Genomic DNA, 18,464 nt, shown 5'->3' with positions numbered 1-18,464 from the left:
GTTTTTTTCATACTCATATATATATATACGTAATGCATATAACCTGTCTTTAAAATCGTAAAAAGGTGTATATTGCTTTATTCACTTCAGGGGAAGGTCAGTGAAGCAGTTCCATTAACAATAGCTAAATTGGTCGCAGGAGTTTGTCGAACAACATCTAATTCATCTTGAACAAACAAATGGAGGCTGCGGAGCCTTAGATGCACTGAATACTGCACCTGCATCCTGCTTGGTATTTAAACCAATTACTAGTCATGCTTCCCCTTAAATGAGCAGTGTGCTATGCATTATATAATTATCTTTGCGACTGCTTTTTCTTGTTTATCTATTCCTTCTTTGTGTTACTTGTAAAAGTTAAACTTTAAGTCTAGATGAGTTGTGATACTTGCTGCTGTGGGGTAGAGACAACATTTTTCATGCCTGACCTGTCATTGTTAAAAAAAAAACTTTTTTCTTTTTTGTAACTTCTTCATGATGATTTGGTCTTGACAAATTGTGCTGGTGGTCCGACATGAAAAAATGTTCCCTCCCACCCCTCTTATCTCAATTCTTAATATGAGAATGATTATTTATTTGAAGTTGTATAGTCTGACTTGGTTCACAGCATTTTTGGAATAGAATATCTTTTGTTGAGTATTTAAAAGGATGTACATGTTCTTTACTTTGTGTTTGGATACTTTGGATTTTTTCCATGTTCGGTACATCAATAAATAAGTTGAAGGGCAATGCAGCTTCGTGAATGGATCCTATCATTCCTTTTTTCTTTTTTGCTAACATGTGGTTGGCAGGTTTAGCATGTAAAGTTGCCAGTAATTCACATTCATGAAAGGGGAAAACTTTGAAAACTCAGTTCCTATGTTTTAGTTGAAGGTAGAATTGCACTCATTTTACTAAACTCATCTGATTAGCTTTAGCTATTACTCCTTTCACAGATGGTCAATATTTCTTTTGGGAAATTTATTTAATTTTTTTTTAATTTTTTTTTTTATTTCAGATCCTTTGAGGAGATGCCTTTTTATTTCCATATGGTAAATATGAAACTACAGGCTGAATAGCTCACCATAGAAACAGGAAGTGGAGAGAAGCAGGACTGAAGCAGGCAAGCTGTCTCCCACCACTTTACAGTCTTTATGCTAAGCTAACTACTGGCTGTAATGTCACATCTATCGTATAAACAAAATGGATTTCCATCATTCAGCGACAAAGTGAACAATTAACTAAAATACTGATTATTCTCAAGTATTTTTTTCTTGTCTGTAAATTATAATTATCTCCTGCTTTGTTTCACCCAGCCTCAGAACACCATGTTTTCATGTTGGAGAGCGAGCGCTCGGTGTTTGATGTTCGCTGCACTTGTTGACTGACAGTTTTTAGCGTCTCAGACCTCGATTAGATTTTCAGTAATTTAAGCTTCTTCCTCTTTTTTTTTGTTTTGTATCACATAAGTGTAGCTGTAGCAAGAAACAGCTCTTTAAATAAACAGTATTTTACAGCTTTGAGCTTCAAATGACTGAAAAATGCTAATCCATTTTCAAGTTACGTCAGCAAATACATTTGGGCAGATTTCAGGTGCTGGCTTGAATGTACCATCACAGGGAGCAGCACACAGCTTGAAGGAAGAAGCCTGATAGAGTATTGATTTTTTCCCCTTCTTTTTTTTATTTCTTTTTCCTTTTTTTAAATTTCTTTTTTTATATTTATATATATATTTTATTTTTTTTTTATCTCATGCTCCACTTGAGGCCGACAGTCTTGCTGAAGATGAAATGGCCTGCTTTGAAGTGCGCTTCCCTACTGCGCAGCCACCTCACACTGCCCGACTTGTCATTTTAGGGGCATCGCAAGGACGCAGATGGAAGTCGCTGAAGATGCCACGCTGCCTCTTTGTCTGATGTATCCTCTGTTTGGGGGAGGAAAGAGTTCCAGCATATCACTCAGTTTAATGAAAACAGTATTTATGGCGTGCTCAATCATGTAGTCATACTTGCACTCTGTTTGGCTAGCGGAAGATAAAGAGGCTAATCTGTGCTCTGCTTTAAAAAGCTTTCCCCGAGTCTCTCCCATATTTACTGTGCCATTAGCCTGCATGTTGGGACAGAAGTAATCTTTCCTGACAGCAGTTTTTTACTATAAAGGGAGTGGTTCTTTCAGTTTAAATACATCCCATATGCCAATATCAAGATTTGCACTGCACTTCTTACGTCTTGCCTTACTGGAAAGATCCTGATGTGAGGAGCTTTGGCTGAGTGACAGTATGTTTGGGTTCTTCTGGCATGTTTGAGGCTCTGAGACTGGTCTTACCATGGCAGACAAGTTGTTTGATTGGACGTCTTGGAGCTATATGTTGTGATTACATGCTGCTAGTAAAAATGGGATTAGGCTTTAACAGTTCACGGCCATCACTGATGAGTCGGCGTAACTTGATGTCACGTCCGTCTTAGTTATTTGACAATAAACGCAGCGATTTTTTCAGTCGCCGTGTTTTCCTCTCGACGTCGCCGTGGTTTCCACTGCTAGTTGAAAATGTCTTTGAGTTCTTTTTTGAATGCTTTGGATAAGCAGTCCGTCAGATGGCACGACGGAGTACAAGGGACGGAAATGAGCTTTTAACTTTTGAAGAGGACACCATTTCATCCTGAGTGACGTCTCGCTGCTTGATAGTCAAAGGGCAAAAAAATTAAACGGTGTCTTTTTAATAGAAGGTGTCTAATCAAAACTAACCCGGACCATAAAGGCAGAAGAAGTCATTACGGCTCGGCGGCACCGTCTGATCTGGCTCGCACGGCGCTCCCTAACCTTTTGTCAGACAGCCCCGTCAAAAGGCCTCAGATGAATTGCTTTTAAACTACAGCGGTGGGGGACGTATTCATATACTGTAATTGAGCAGAAGCAGATTCAACCCAACACTCAGAAATATTAAGTACATATTGTAAGAGAAAAGTACTTTAAATGCAATGAAGATTACATCCACTTGTCCTATAGTTTTCATACATTATCGAGCTGTTGCCTGTGAAGCGCTAAACTATAAGCAGCAGTTGTAGCTGGTCTGGGTCGAGTGAACTCTGTTTGTTTTCCACTTTCATAACAGTGAATCAGATCTCATCTTATAGCTGCTCAGTAGTGCATAGTTATGTGAAATCACATAATTCCCGGTGGAGTTCTGCTGGATGCGGAGCATGTGGATGGAAAAGGTCACTAGTAGCTGTAGAAATAAAGTAGAAGTTTGAAGTTGTATAACAAGTATGTCACATTATTGGAGTAAATTCACACTTTTAATTGTTTTTCAATGAGCACTTTATTAGGAACGCTAGGGCCTGTTTCTGCTGTTTGAAACCATCCATGTTGACTTGATTGTATCATATCATTTCTGCAGATGTGTCAGCTGCACATTCAGCCCAACAATGTCCCACTGTTCTCGGCTCTGGTGACGGTGGTGTGTGTCCACTGAAAGTTCACTGAACCGGTCTTTTTGCCTTGTGGCCACACAGGGATGCAGATGATTGGTAACGAGGTTCAGATATCAGAGCTGTGGTTGATTGGTACCACAAAAGCAATTCCTACGCCACCCGGCGCTGTAAACAGGAGGCAGTTATGGTCCATGGGTTTATGTTGTTGACCCGACCATCTGCGCCCCTTCATGTCCAGAGACTCAGATTTCTGTCCTCAAGGTTCAGTGTTTGTCCTCTCTCCTTCCCAAAAAGTGCTTATCTGAGGTAATGTAGCTCTCTCTCTCTCTGCTCCATCTACAGCCTGGCCGTTCTCCTCTGTACTCTCACATCAACCGTCATCTCTGGCGTTTTTTGTTTCTAGCCCCGTTCAGACTAAAAACTCCAGAGACTGAAAAATCTCAGGAGATCAGCAGTTTCAGAAACACTTAAACCGGCCTGACCCGCACCGACAATCACGCTACAGTCAAAGTCACTTTAGATCCAGGAAAAGTTCAACGGAGGGCAGCTGCCCCCAATTCAACTCCTCACGGCCTGAATGACTGAGAATCTTCACAGACATTACAGAGATCATTTCCCCTCACACTGATGTTTGAACATTAACCGAGGCTCAAGCATCACTGCATCCATCACTTTTACCCTCTTATAACTGTTTATCATCGGCCGCAGCTCTCTATTTCAACCATATATCGCTTTACATTCTAATTAATGCTCTTATTTCACAGTAGCTTAGTTACCCGGTAACTGCAGAAGGACCCCTTGTTGAGACAACCCAGCTGTCTGGTCCTCCCCCTTTTGAACATCTACTGCATTTTGTAGGGAAGAGGAACCCTTTATGGTGTGTGTCCTTGATGTACAGTAGCTGTAAAGTGATGCACCCCTGACCCGCAGCTCCCACGTGGCCGACATATAGTGATTGGAGCTCGAGCAGCGCGTTCGCCCTCCCTCCATCCCTCCATCCCTCCCTCTACCCTACATTTCAGTCCGTGTTAATGAAGAAGAGGGTCACCCAGATGGTCCCTCCATTACCACGCCACCCATTTGCCGCTCTCACCCTCATAACCGCACCCCCCTCTCGCCTCCGCCCCCTTTGCACTCGTGAAATCTAACATACTGTAGCTATGTAATGAGACAGGAGATAAATAAAACATGCTTGTACATTTTGTCCAGAGCTGCTGATGTCAGCAGGCGCACGTAAACACATTTGCATACCCGTCTGCCCATGTGATTTATAGCCCGGGTTTTCTATTACACTCATTTAGAACTTGCACCTACCCTCCTCCTCCTCCTCCTCCTCTGATTCTGCAGCATCACAAAGACCTTTTTAATCTCACGCTTCTCTCCTATTGTGCAACGTGGCCAGCTTATTTAAGCACAGATAAACAGGATAATAAGAGTTTGTGAATACTTCCATGAGCTTCTTTTAGCTTTTAAGATCTAGACTTGACCTGAGCGTTGACTCTGAACCTCTGATTTAAACAGGATGACCTGAGTGGGGAAGGTTATATTTCTTGAGCATTTACTTTACTGCCAATCAATTAATGTCACAAGGTGATTGATGATAAGTTTTGTGAACTTGAATAACGACAAACATGTTTTTTTTCATTCCATCGTGTTCAACATGGTCAAGTGGCTCTTCAAGTTTTAGATTGACAGCTCTAATTAAATAGCTAATTACGCTCAGGAGTCAGTCTGGACAACTCTGCAGGTTTGCTGTTGATTTGTTCTTGACATTGAGGGCTCGTCTGAGAACAGAAAGCTCGGGAAAAAAACGTAATGTGCCCTCATGTCATTGAAAATGATATTCCTGCATCTGACACGGAGCCAACCTTTCTCAAATCTCTTGTTTCACTTTGTCGAATCAGAATAACTTTAAAGTGTTTATGCATCACGGCATACATTTCATACAGATGTAGTACAGAAATGTGCGGCTCCTCAGGAACCCATCAAAGTCATTTTGAAACAATGAAAACATGGCAAGACGCATCGTTTCCCCTTGTTTTCGGTCCCAGAGACGGCGCCGCACAGCAAGCCACACTACATTAATTTCTCTGCTGGAATTGGATTAGATTGAGCCGAAAGAATTTAACATTAAATGTATTTACTTTCACCACATTACCCAGTTATCTGTTTGATAGAGTGAGGAAGTTTTTAAGTCGCAATAACTGACACTTTTCCAGTGTTTTATTTGAAGTAGGGATCCACGAGAAGATAAGAGTTGTGGGTTCAAGAGCCAAAAGCCGAGCCCGCTCTCTCAGGCTTCTCTCTGGAGCCATAGCAACAACGGGTCAATGAATTAGCACTGATTGGTTGATTGGCTGTTTTTGAATTATCAGATGGATTCATATCAGATTTTCCAGACAGTTGGATCAGGGTGGGCGGGGCTTGAGCACAGCTGAGGATGGTGACAGCATTGTGGATTTAAGGCTCTAAATACAGGCTGTGTGCTCTTTGATACTTTAACAGTATTAAAGCGATAGTTCAACATTTTGTCAAATTGGCCCATTGCCATAATCCCTATAGTCATAGCAGTAGGTTCGTTACCTTTATTTGTCGGTGCAAGCTATTTTTAGAACGGCGGAGCAGAGCCGTGAGCTGCTCAGAGCTACACTACAGAGGCTAATGGAATTTCTTGGTTTCCCTCATCAAACTCATCAAATACACAATCCAACAACTCCAAAACGCTGTGACCTGCACATTCACCACGCTATGAGATAATAACGGAACGTTATGAGGCAGAGTTGTTTTAGAGTCAGAGACTGCTTGCTGAAAAACTGCCCCTGAAGGCAACGTGCATCAGCGGTTTAGCATGAATTTGCCTCTAAAACAGCTCCGTCTTGTAACGTTACATTATTATCTCATAGCGTGGTGAATGTGCAGGTCACAACTTGTCCACCAGAGTGTTTTGGAGTTGTTTGATTGTGTATTTGATGAGTTTGATGAGGGAAACCAAGAAATCCCATGAGCCTCCGTAGCGTAGCTCTGAGCAGCTCGCGGCTCTGCTCCGCTGTTCTAACAATAGCTTACACCGACAATTAAAGGTAACGAACCTACTCCTAAGACTATAGGGATTATGGCAATTGGCCAATTTGACAAAATGTTGAACTATCCCTTTAATACAGAACCTGCTTTACAGTCAAAAAGCTGTTTGTTTCCCACTATATGTTGCTGTGTTGTGGTGTTGAGGTTTTTATTTTTTGCTTTACAGGCCCGTCGCCAATATCTGCTTAACGTCCTGTGAGCTGGTGTGTGCGTGGTCCTTGACCTCACCAGCTCATCGCCTGACCCTCCAGGTCGAGATGCACGGGTGTCATTCATCTCTCTCCGCTCTGCTACAAAGCAGCAGCGTTATCCACTCGGTATTCATCCTCTTGCAGAACATTGTCTTTCATCCAGCAGATGAAAAAAAAAAAAAAAAAAAAGCACTCTTAAAATTTTAAATGAAAAGGCCTTAAGCTGATTGTGGTGGAGTGGATGAGTAGTGGTCCTTTATGTGACTTGTATATGATCCCTTTAATGGCCCGGTGTCACGGATAATTCACAGGTAAATTCACAAGTGCCTTCTCTCTGCGTGCACGGTTCTTCCATTAAGCACACCCTGAAATTTTCTTTTTAACAAGCGGCTACGAAGGGTTAGGCGCGCTTGCACCTGTCTATTGGAGAGGACAAGTGGTGATCAGCGGTCCTTGTTGGTTGTGCACGAATCCAAATGAGTCAATTACAAAGTTGAAAACAGTGAAATGGAGTTAAAGTAGCGTTTTTAACCGGCTTGAAATTAATTAAATGTTGAAGGTCAGAGGAAGTAAGACCTTTTTTTTTTCTATTTTCCACTGTATTCAGAAATACTCTATTCTCCTTACTGCCACTGACAGATGCCATGTGGCTTACACAGTGTAATACACAATGTTGAATGCCTCTCTTTTGCATCATATTTCCATTTTGTCAGACATCAATGAGTCCCTGCTCGGCGTTGGACCTTGTTCTGCCGTCTTCCTATTCCTCGCCGTCCACGGTCAAACATGTTCAGTGATTGGATTTAAGTTCTTACATCACGACCGGTTGAAGCTTGGCGTCCTCCAGCCGCGTCAGATCAGCGAAGACTTCCATCAGCGAGGCATCATCTATCTTCCCTAACGACGGCTCCATGTTATTCTCCCTATGAGGCCTTGGCACCTCCATTCCATAATGAGGCAGTGAAGAAAAGGGGTGCAGATTAGAATAACAGCCTTAACTAATCCATAACAGGCCGATGAGGCGCCACGTTTGGGGAAACCGTGTCATTTCTCATTTTGCAGTGCCATGGCAAAATCTCTCCTCTCTCTCAAACCCCCCACGCAAAACAAGCCCCAAGAATAGCTGCTGTGGCAAGCCGCCGGCACAAGGACGGCAATCAACAACACATAGCTCCTTTCCCTGTCTCTCTCTCTCTCCCTTTTTTCTCGGCTCCCGCCAATAGTCTGAGGAGAGCAGACGGGAAATCCATGCCTCTGACTGTTGTCTTTGGAAATCAAAGATGAGTTTAAGCTCTGAGAAAACTACCGCGGTCTCCGACCACATCTCAGGGACAGAGGCTGTTCTGATTGCTATCGACAAGTTTTGTTCTTTTTTAAATGAAGCTTTTTCTTGAAGCGGCCAGGCTCCCAAGCCGATACGTTTTTAGAAAATGGGTTCATTTCTCAAGGTTTTCGGCGCTCGCCGGGGGCCCCTGCTGGTCGAAGGAATTCACAGCAGGCTCGTTTGTTAGAGATTAAGTCAAAGGTGCAACGAAAATGATTATTTTTCACTGACAAAGTACTTAACCCACAAAGAGCTTTGAGGTTAATGTAAGAGAAATAAACAACACTTTAGGTGGTTTATAGCTCAGGTCAACATCTCAGTGGCAATGTTTACCACTCAAACATAAGAACAGATAAGCTGCATTGTTTTCAAACCCTTTCCTGCACTTAATCAGGATCAGATACCAGACTTAAGAAATACTTAAACTTTCTAAGGGGCAAGAGTGTTCATCAAATGTGAAATTAACAATCTAAATGAATTACAGAATGATGGCATCTAAGCTTGTCTGCATGTAAAATTTAAATCAGCTTTGAAATGCTGTTTGGAGATCAGTAAAATCAAGCTGCGACAGTCCAATAGCTAGGTTCACACACTGAAAATTACAACAAATGCCGTCTTATTGGATTTAAATGTATTTTTCTTCATGTATCATGAACTGAAAAGGACCCCAAAATACACCCTTGAGGAACTCCTTTTTGCAAACACCTAGTAGCTGTTTCAGTTTCTTTCCTGAATCCAAACCATGACTTTTCGAATATGCACGTAACAAAACCCAATGTGTATTTTTAGTTCTGCTTAAAAAAACCATAGCTGCAAAACCGCTGTGCTTCTCCGTTCTGTTATGATGTTGACACAACCTGTCACAGTGTTGTGGTCAAAGTGAAATCCCCAGGAAATCGTGTCAGGCGAGAAGAGTCACGACCGTGTTGTGTGGCGGCTGTGTGCGAGTGTCAGGTTCTGTCGTCGCTGCGGCACAGACTGAAGAGCTGTTGCTGCGGTTCTGCCCATTTTTCTACCACTTACTCAGCAACTGTAGAGAATCACATGAGTGGTAATGATGAGGGGGGGGTGCAGAGCAGCTTCTGTTGTATGCTAAGAGTCAGGTTTATGACTGCAGTGCAATTAGCTGTACCAAACCAAACAAAGCAGAAAGCTATCTATCTGTGTTAGGTTAGGTTGAGTGTGAAACAGAGACACCAAAATCATGCATTTTGACATTCCTGACTGGTTGCAACACCCCACCGATGAAGGCGTGAGGTCTTAATGAAAGCTCAGCATGACTGCTGTCTGTTTGTCCTAGAAGCCCCGATTTCTGCGCGTGGCACATCTGGCCACGTTTTGCATGTTTATGATGCGCCCATGCATTTACATGGCGCGCGGCTTTGCATCGGCGTGTTTACATGTGCACTAGGCGGAGGCTGAAGTAGCTGCCGGCTGTTTTCGCCAGCGTCTGCTCTGCCGTAATAAGGCCTGATTTAAAGTTGACCAGAGCACACCAGGAATAGTGCCTCGCTCCTCATTTCCTCTGCCGCCAGTGGAGATGAGATCTCTTCACAATATTTACCCAGGGAATAATGATGTTTGATTTGACTCTCTTCTGGGTGTGTCTCTGTGAGGGCTATTTTCGCCCACTGCTGCCACTGGGAGAGGAAGCAGACAAGGAGCTGTGTCCACAAGAAAGAAAAAGAAGGAAAAAAAAAAAAGAGCCTCAGATCATTGTTTATGGATGATGCTGGGTCGGAGTATTTCTGTGCTCGGCCTTCAGAATGTAGAGCTACTGCGTTGCACTGTCGGTAGCGTGACTCACAGTCTGTTTCTTAGCTTATTGCATTTCACTTCAATGCTCCTGACCGACTCAGGTTAGAATCAGTGTGAGGATGCTGCGTTTCAGATGCAGGGAAGGAGAAGGGAAGAGTTGTCCCATCAGCACAGATATGTACATGTAAAAAGCTGCATCTCTGCGGTTGGTTAGCATCTTTCAGTTGTCGCTTTCTAGCTCTTTGTCTCCTCTCTTTTTGTCTCTCTGTTGACATTTTGCATCACTTTGGGTTGTTTCGTGTCTCCTAGTTGTTCCTCCATCTCTTTGTTGTGTAAATTTACATCTCTTATCATGTTTTTGTAGTCCTTTGTAGCTGTTTTGTGTCTCTTTGTAGTGCTATTTCCGTTGGGTTTGTCTCTTTGGTTGTTGCACATGTCTCCCTGCCTCCAGTCACATTCTGAGATTGTTTAACAAAATCTCGCTGCCCTTTTGACCCCCGGCCTGCTCAGTTTATCCATCCATAACAAACATGAAACATAATCATCTGTATTTGCGAAGCTCCAAAAATCACATGTTTTGAGTTCTGCGATAAATCACTTTGATTGATTTAGCGCCACGGATGGATTTATTAGATTTCTGCATTCAATTTTAATGTTTTATTTTGACACAGCATTAATGTGGAGTGTTTTAGCGCCGACAGAACCGAAGAGACGCGCGCTGTCAAGGCTTTATTAAACCTTCACTCCTCACCGTGCACGCCGAGGCAGATGTTGCTTTTAGGAGGCAAAACAAGTGGGAAAAGGGAAATGCTTAAAACCAGTTAGCTTCTCTAACAAAACCCTTTATTAAAATGTCAATTTTGATTGGAATTTATTATGCGCAGCCGCTATTCAAAGCTAAAGTAGAGCTCGGGAATCCTCTGGGATTGTGGGTTGTATTTACCCTCCACGAGTTTCCTTAGCAGCTCAGCTTGAACGCTGCTGACATCCCAGCTACAGGAACACACTGTAGTATTTACCTCATTACAGCCTGCACCCTCTGAGGAGGAGAGTCATTTGCATGGCTGCTTGTCAAACCACGTTAATATTGACAAAGATTTGCACCTATTTTAATCACGCCACGTAAAGAGGTATACAAAGTTGTTTATGACTGCTCCACCACTGAGCAATGGGCACACATAACATACTGCAGTGCACATTAAAAAAGATTGCACTTTGTTCCGAGCAGCGATTGCAAATCACAGACATCAGAGAGGCAGAGGGAAAATAGATGACTGCGATGGCAGTTTGAGTCGAACAAAAATGCATTTACATATTAAACCACACGGCAGCGCGTGGAGCGAGGCTCTGTTTGAATTGCACGCTCCAGCCTGCGAGGAGAAGCAGGGGCCTCGCCGCTGTGACTGCGGTACCGTAAATTTGAAGTTGTTTACGGATGCTGCCATCTTGGTGCGCTCCGGGAGGGAAACTTGGAGCAGGGCCATTTACCGGCAGCTTGATGAGAGTGCAGTGAGGCGAGTTAATTAATACAACATCCCTGGGCCCACGGGCTAGGCTGCAAAGCCAACCCGGGAGGGAGGGAGGGAGGGAGGGAGGAGATGGAGAGAGAGAGAGGAACATGGAGAAAGGGGACAGAAGGAATTATGTCTAAATACACAGAGAGAATCAAACTGTGAATAATACAGCTACAGTAAAACACAATGGAGTGACACAGCTTAGACCAGAGTGTGATATTTTTAGGTGGTTTTGAGCATCGCAGATGACAGTTTGGTCTCTGAGCAATCAGAACTTACACAACAATGAACAGCGACTTATGAATGAAAGTGACCTCTCATCACTCTGCAGTGTGTGAGTCACAGGTTTCCGTTGCCTCTTTTCCACCAAAAAGAACCTGGTGTTGGTGCCAGTGCTTAGCTGGTTCAACCATGGGGAGCGAGTCAGAGCCACGCTGCAATGGCTGCTCCTACTATAGAGTTCTCGACAGGCCTGAACATTTATTAGCATTAATTCTCAGCCAGAACCCAGACAAAAAAAAAGGAGAAAAGTAAGGCAATCTGCGTCATAATTGCAGCATTTTGACGGGGTGAGGTTTGGATTCTGATGAATGTTAACAGTTGTTGTTTGCTAGGGTTGACAACTGTCCCGTTTTGTCCGGGGCATCCTATATTTTTATCGTAACGATTTTGTCCCGTTTTCAAAATAAAATGTGCATTGTCTTTACATCTTGCATCTACAGTATGTTTGAGTGCCTGTATGTGAGACTGTGTGCTGCTGTGATAGGCTGGCTAACACATGACGCTACCGAGACAAGCCTGAAGAAAAGAATGATCGCAGAAGTATAGAAAAGAACCCGCCCGGTGCCCGGTGTCCCCGGTCCCTTTTTATCCACTTCAGGAAGTTAGCAACCCTATTGTTAGCTACAAGACGTTAGTCCTTAGTTTTAACTGCTGTGCTTGCATCTATTACAAAGCAGTTAAACTAATGTAATAAGATATTGATAATGTCTATGACCGAGGTTGCGCTGGTCCTGTTGGTCAGGTTACCCTGGCCTCAGTCTGGAACCAGTTTTAGGTGGTCGAAAAGCAAAGAAGCAGTGATACTAAGTCAGACTCTGGCTCCCAACTAGCACTGGAACCAGCTTGTTGTGCTGCGTCTTCCCCAGCATACAGCATGTCGTCTCCACCTCAGAGACTCAGCTCCTTCAAATTAGCATCTCTGTGGCTCCCTCCTACTGGAATAACTGGATACCACTGCTGAAGCTGGAGATGAGGGGGAGACTCGCAGCAGACTGGCGCTCCAGCGAGAGAGGACTTTTTTTTTTTTTTTAACAACTGAAGAGCATCCAGGTCCAACCCACTCCAACAGACACTTGAAACAAATGGATCCATCGGCCTCGGCGACCTCTTAAACAAAGCGGAAAAGCAGCAACTTTGGTTTCCCTTCCCCTGCAACCGATTTTTGGTAAACTGTAAAAGCTAAGATGTTTTCACCCGTCGCTCCGCGGTTGCTGCTTCCCCTTAACTTTGCCTCAGTGAGAAAAACTCTTGTCTGTTGCGCTCCATCAAACAAGAGGAAAAAACTTGCCTGGAGATAGAGGAGTCCGTAGGGAGGTCCTCGCCTCCTCCTCTCACTCTTTCTCTCTCCGTCTGTATCCATTTATTTTAGCTGGCAAAAAAACAACTTTGGGACCAAGGTTGTCAAACAACTCTATTTTTTTTTTTGCTCCCCAGCTGAGGTGCACATGAACATGGGAGGGATAAAACCAAATAACAATCTGCAAACTCAGCTTTCGAAGACTATTCTTGAATTCTTACTCGCGTAATGACCGCTCCTCCTCTACACCTCACAATGATACCATTTTTTTTCCTTCTCTTTCTTAATAATAAACTCCGTCATTCATTGACTGAGTTTATCACGTCCGCGGATCAGCCAAATGACGGCAGCAAAATACTGTAAATAGCTCCGGCTGCCAGAAGACACAAAAGAGATAGGGGCTATAAATACCCTGAATAAATCCTCCTAATCAGGAAGCGAGAGGAGCACGAGTTGTGTTGATATCGGAAACTGGTGGCTGAATCCCATTTTAAATGCTTTCGCCAGCTTTTCCTTTTGGTTAGTGTTTAGAATTCACTCGATAATTACCATATTAAAATGCATGTAGGAGTCTGTGCAGTTGTGGTGGGAAAAGATAAGGCTGCGAGAGTAGGGAGGGAAAGAAAAAAAAAAAAAGTCCACCGGAGGCCTATCAGTCAGTTCTGAATTGCTTTATAATTACTGAGATGCACAGACATAATTTCCTTCTAAAAATAATGCAAAGTTTCATTTCCCTCCTCTGCCTTAATACTGTTGTGTGGAGAAGGAGGGGAGGGGAGGGGAGGGAGCGCTCTCCTCCACCCCACTCTCTCTCTTTCTCTCCCGAATGCATTAACTTAACCTCTTCCTGTACGAGCCGGTGTGGTGCCATGTTAAGCACAGTGTAGCCTAGTTTCTGCACAGCGTGAGCGGCGCTGCCTCCCTGTTTTGGGATCGCAGAAGAATCCAAATTCTGACACATTGGGGTTGTTTTCATGAATATGACAGAGTCTCCAGCTGAAGTTCGTCGCGACTTGTTGGAGTTTTATTTGCATAGATTCCTCATAAGTTTTTATCTCCAGTGTGCTGTTGACACAAAGAGGAATTATCCGCGCGGTATCGAACAGCGAGATGTGTCGGTGTTGCTTTGACCTTAATTAGACCGAGCCTGCATGGTGACAGTTTAATGGGCTCTGTGATGGAGGTTTAGGCCAAAGGAGAGCTGGATGCTTCTTTTATTTTTTTTTATTTTATTCCCCCGAGTAGATCAGGGTCTGTCCTGGTTATAGTTACCGTCACTGTCGACTGGAACACAACTCATATAAAACCTCTGCCATCAGAACGAGTCCAAAGTGACAGATCACCTGAAGTTCTGGTTTGTTCCAGCCTCAAACTCAAATGCTAAACCTTAATGGAACAGAGCAACATGCAATAAATATACAGGGATTTTTTTTTTTGCATTTTTATTGATCTTGATTTCATGTTTCTGGGCTGTTTTGTGTAGCTGCTTGTCAAATTGTGTGTGTTTCTGTGTTTCTCAGGAAGCAGCAGACTGTAGCTCTGTGCCCAGGACAAATTCCCTTCGGGGACAACAAAGTTTACCCGACTCTACTAAAACAGAAAGGTCAAAACCTTCAGTGCTCCTGCTCCTATTAGTTTCGGCTAGTTTTAACAGGAGTATTTTACACACGAGCATCAGTGTGTGTGTGTAAAGTTAAAGCTAAATGATCTACAGACACTGCTACTTTTTCTTTTAGCCACGTTAGCAGTGTGTCCGGATGTAGCTTCCCCAATGACTGACGTGGTCGTCCTAGCATTTTGTGTTCTGCTGTGAAACATCTCAACATCTGAGGCTGGATGACAGATCAGCAGCTGTGTGTTTTTATCATTTAGACACCGTGTGATATTTATAGAGACCAGGGTTTCTCTTTTCGGAAGGCCTCGCCCACTGAAAGAGTAGAGCCTAGGAGAGGAGAGGGAAAGGAAAAGGTTGCAGGAGACGGGGCCTGCGTGACGACCGGCAGGTTCTCCTGTGATGAAATATTGATGGCGCTGACTTTGATTCTGCAATGGGTACTTTTGATCCAGATCTGTCGCGGCAGAGGAGACACCCTCCCCCCTCTATTCTTCCTCAGGTGCATCGCCGGCCTTTTTCGCTTTCGAAAAATGCCATCCACCCTCTGCTAGCTTTGATCAAATGTGTAGACTTTGAAGAGGAACTTATAGAGATCAATGCTGTGTGTATACAGCCAGGGCCGATACTGTCGGTCTATAACTCAATATGTTGCAGCGGCTTTTTGTTGGATGGGCGCCAGTGACCGAGGGGTGGGGTGGGTAGGGTGGGGGGCTTTGCCAGTTTGTCGGTTGTTGACTTTTATTTATCGCGGCTGCTGCTGTAATTGATGACTGAATCAGCACTGTCTGGAAAAAAAACTAACCGCTGACTTCTTTGCTTTTTTTCACCTCGCCTCCCCCTCGCAGCACTGATCTGAAATTTAAATCCAAATCTTCCAAAGGAGAGAAAAAGCACGCCGTCTATTATTTAAAGAGACAAAATTTCATTCACAAAATCTCAGGGCATTGTTCTAGCTTACAAATCCTGCAGGCTGCTCTTTGCAGATTTGCAGATCACCCCCCCTAGTGCAGCCGTACTTTGCTTTTCCACCGCTTTTTATTCTCTCAAAAGAGTCAAGTGCTCTTTTCTTTTGTCTGCCTTACAATCCAGTGTGTGTGTGGAGAGTATGAGGTGTCCAGTGCAGAGCTGTGTCCCTGGATAATGGAGCAGAGAGCCATCTGTCTGTCTGGCCGGCCATCCGTCCACATCCTCAAATCCTATCAGTGTGTCTCACCTGCTAATGAAAAGCTAGCAGGTACTCTGCTGCAGCCCTTAAAATGGATGACTTCCCTGCACAGCAGAGGCTGCCGCGCACACCATCACTCTTCTTCTTTGTCTCTCCTTCCCTTTTTCCAACCCTCCCTGCTGAATGCCAACTCCATTTCAACCATTTCTTTTTTTTTCTCCATTTCTTTTCTCCTTTTCTCTGCACAGGTCCAACTTGTTTGATTTAAATTCAGTGGAATCGCGCGACAAGCAAATATCATGGTTTTACCATCCGCCGTCTGTTTACCTCCTCCTCTAAATGAAAATCTCCTATTTGTTTTGAAAACTAAATTGGCTCCTCCTTGTTTACCCTATCACTTAGAAGAACCCGACACTTCCTCCTCTTCCTCCCCCCTCTCCCGCTCGTCCCCCCGGTAACCTGCATTATGCAACACAAAAATAATGGCCCAGCCCCGGCCACGCTATATGTTTGAAACGGCGGCTTCGTTAATAATTGCCATAATTGTATAAGTATGTGGAAACTGCTCCACAAAATGGAGCAATGACTGTTATCAGGTTGATAACCAATAATTACTTACAAACTCTGTGCTCATTAAGCAGCTCCTGTGGAGAAACCCAGCTCGATATAGCCCTCCAGAATCCCCTCCCCTCGCCCACCAGGATCCCGCTGCTCTCCCTCTCCCTCTTGTTATATCCCACTTTCTCTCCTCTCTCTCTCTCTCCTTCCATCCAGATCCTGCTTTTCATTCCATCTGTTATCCATGTTGTTCTGTTTCAATCACTTCCTATCTCCTCACTCAGCCTTTGCTTTTCTTTGTCCCCCTCTCTCTCCCTTCTTTCTCTTTCTCTCTCCCTTCTCGGCCCTCCATCCTCTATCTGTGACTAGTGATCACTGTAATCTTTCTCCCCTCCACACATTTTCCTGCTAAATCCCAACATCCTGTTTATTTATGTACAGGGCACGCTGCTCTCCACCTCCCCTCCTCTTCTCTGGTCTTTCTCTCCCTGAAAGATTAACCATCCCCTCTGCATCTCTTCTCATCTATCATCCTAATGGGGGCTACAAGAGGGAAAAAACAACAATTTGCTGAGGGAGAAACAGCCACAAAAGGGCACGGAAAGTGTTTGGATTGCCGCTGTCGATCAAGTCGCAGTCTGCTAGCTGGTGGCGCTCATCTTAACAGCGGAAATTGTCACCTGCGAAGGCACGAGCGCACTGACTCTCCACTCGTAAACACCTAAAGAAGTGACGTTTATGGCCCCGTTACACATTCACTTCGGGTTACTTTGCTGCACGAGGCCCGTCCTCACTTCCATTCTCTAAAAATAGAACATGAAGATGAAATAATAATCACATTTCTTTATTAAATCCCCAAAAACACCCAAAATGAACATCTTAAATCATTTGATATGTAATGTTAAAAAGGCAGTGAGCTGTGTCTCTGGCAGCAGATCATGTTAACATCTGTTGCCTTCCATAAACTGGCCTCAATATGTGAAGTTTTTATTGGCAAAAGAAAAAAAAAACGGATTAAAATGTTAGAAAACAAAAGAAAAAAAGTTAAACTTGGATTCAGAATTATAACAAAAACAGATTTTGAAACTTTAACATCATAAGCTGCTGTTTTGCATTTCCATTTGTATTTCTCTCAACTTCTTTTATCATCACAAACATTCGGTGACCTCTCCCCGTCGCTCTGGTAAACACAGGTAAACTGAAGCTCGCTGCAAACACGACTACAAAGGTAGGGCATTATTAGGTTTTATGTAAATCAGCAGCGGCTCCCGAAAACACTGTTGATTTGCGTCATCATCCCTGTTGGTTAATTTCAATTTGTAACCCGTGTTCCCTTTTGTCGGTGCACTTTGTCTTTGTTTGATACGCGCTGTCATGACGCCGGGATTGTTCCTCTTGACATTTGAAGCCATTTTCGCAGCGTTTTAAAGCAGCTCACCTGCACTCTGGGGCGCAGACAATTTGGTCTCTTTTCAACCACGAGCTGACATTAAACATAATATGACTTTTGTGGCAGTGTTGGTAATTGTCCTGCGTATTTATTTATTTATTTTTTGGGATGTAATTCATTCATTCCCTGGCTTCCTCAGGCCCCTGCTCCTCCTCCTCCTCCTCCTCCTCCTGTAAGTGGGAGCAGCCGACTGCAGGAGGCCCCTGGTAACCACATGCTATCACAGCTCGGCCTTCCAGCCTCCAACCGCGGCACGCTTACACTCATCCACTCCACAGGGGAAGTGTTGAGCCTCGCTCGCCGACGTGAGAGCACAAACACAGAAACATTCACCCTCCGCTAGGATAGGCTCGTACCAGCCCTCCCTCTTCAACTGCCACCTCCCCCTCTCTCTCTCTCTTTCCTCTCCTTCCCTCACTCTTCTCTCCTCAGTCAGCTCGTCCCTCTCCTCCTCTCAGAGCACAGTCTCCCCTCCAGCACCGTCCTGGTCGCTGTCATTTTTGTCGTTGTTTATTCCTCTATCTGTCTCCTTCTCCTCCTCCTGTCAATATTAGTCTTAGTTCATCTGCTTCTCTAATTCTCTCTCTCCTCTTCCTGGTTCTCCTGCTCAGAGAAGTGTGAGAACATCCACTGGTCCACATCCACATATTTTTTACATTAGAAATATTATTGGTTTGTTTGAGGTTTTGTTTGGATATTTAATATTCAGCTGTAGCAAAAGTTGTTGCAGTTGAGCTGAAGTGACACAGACTCACTGTAAAGTTGCTATAATTAACATTTTGACAGTGATGAAGAGTTATGATAAAGAGATCACGCTTAGTA

Source organism: Trachurus trachurus (assembly GCF_905171665.1).
Source record: "Trachurus trachurus genome assembly, chromosome: 18".
Classification (NCBI taxonomy): Eukaryota; Metazoa; Chordata; class Actinopteri; order Carangiformes; family Carangidae; genus Trachurus; species Trachurus trachurus.
This window is presented reverse-complemented; position numbering follows the sequence as displayed.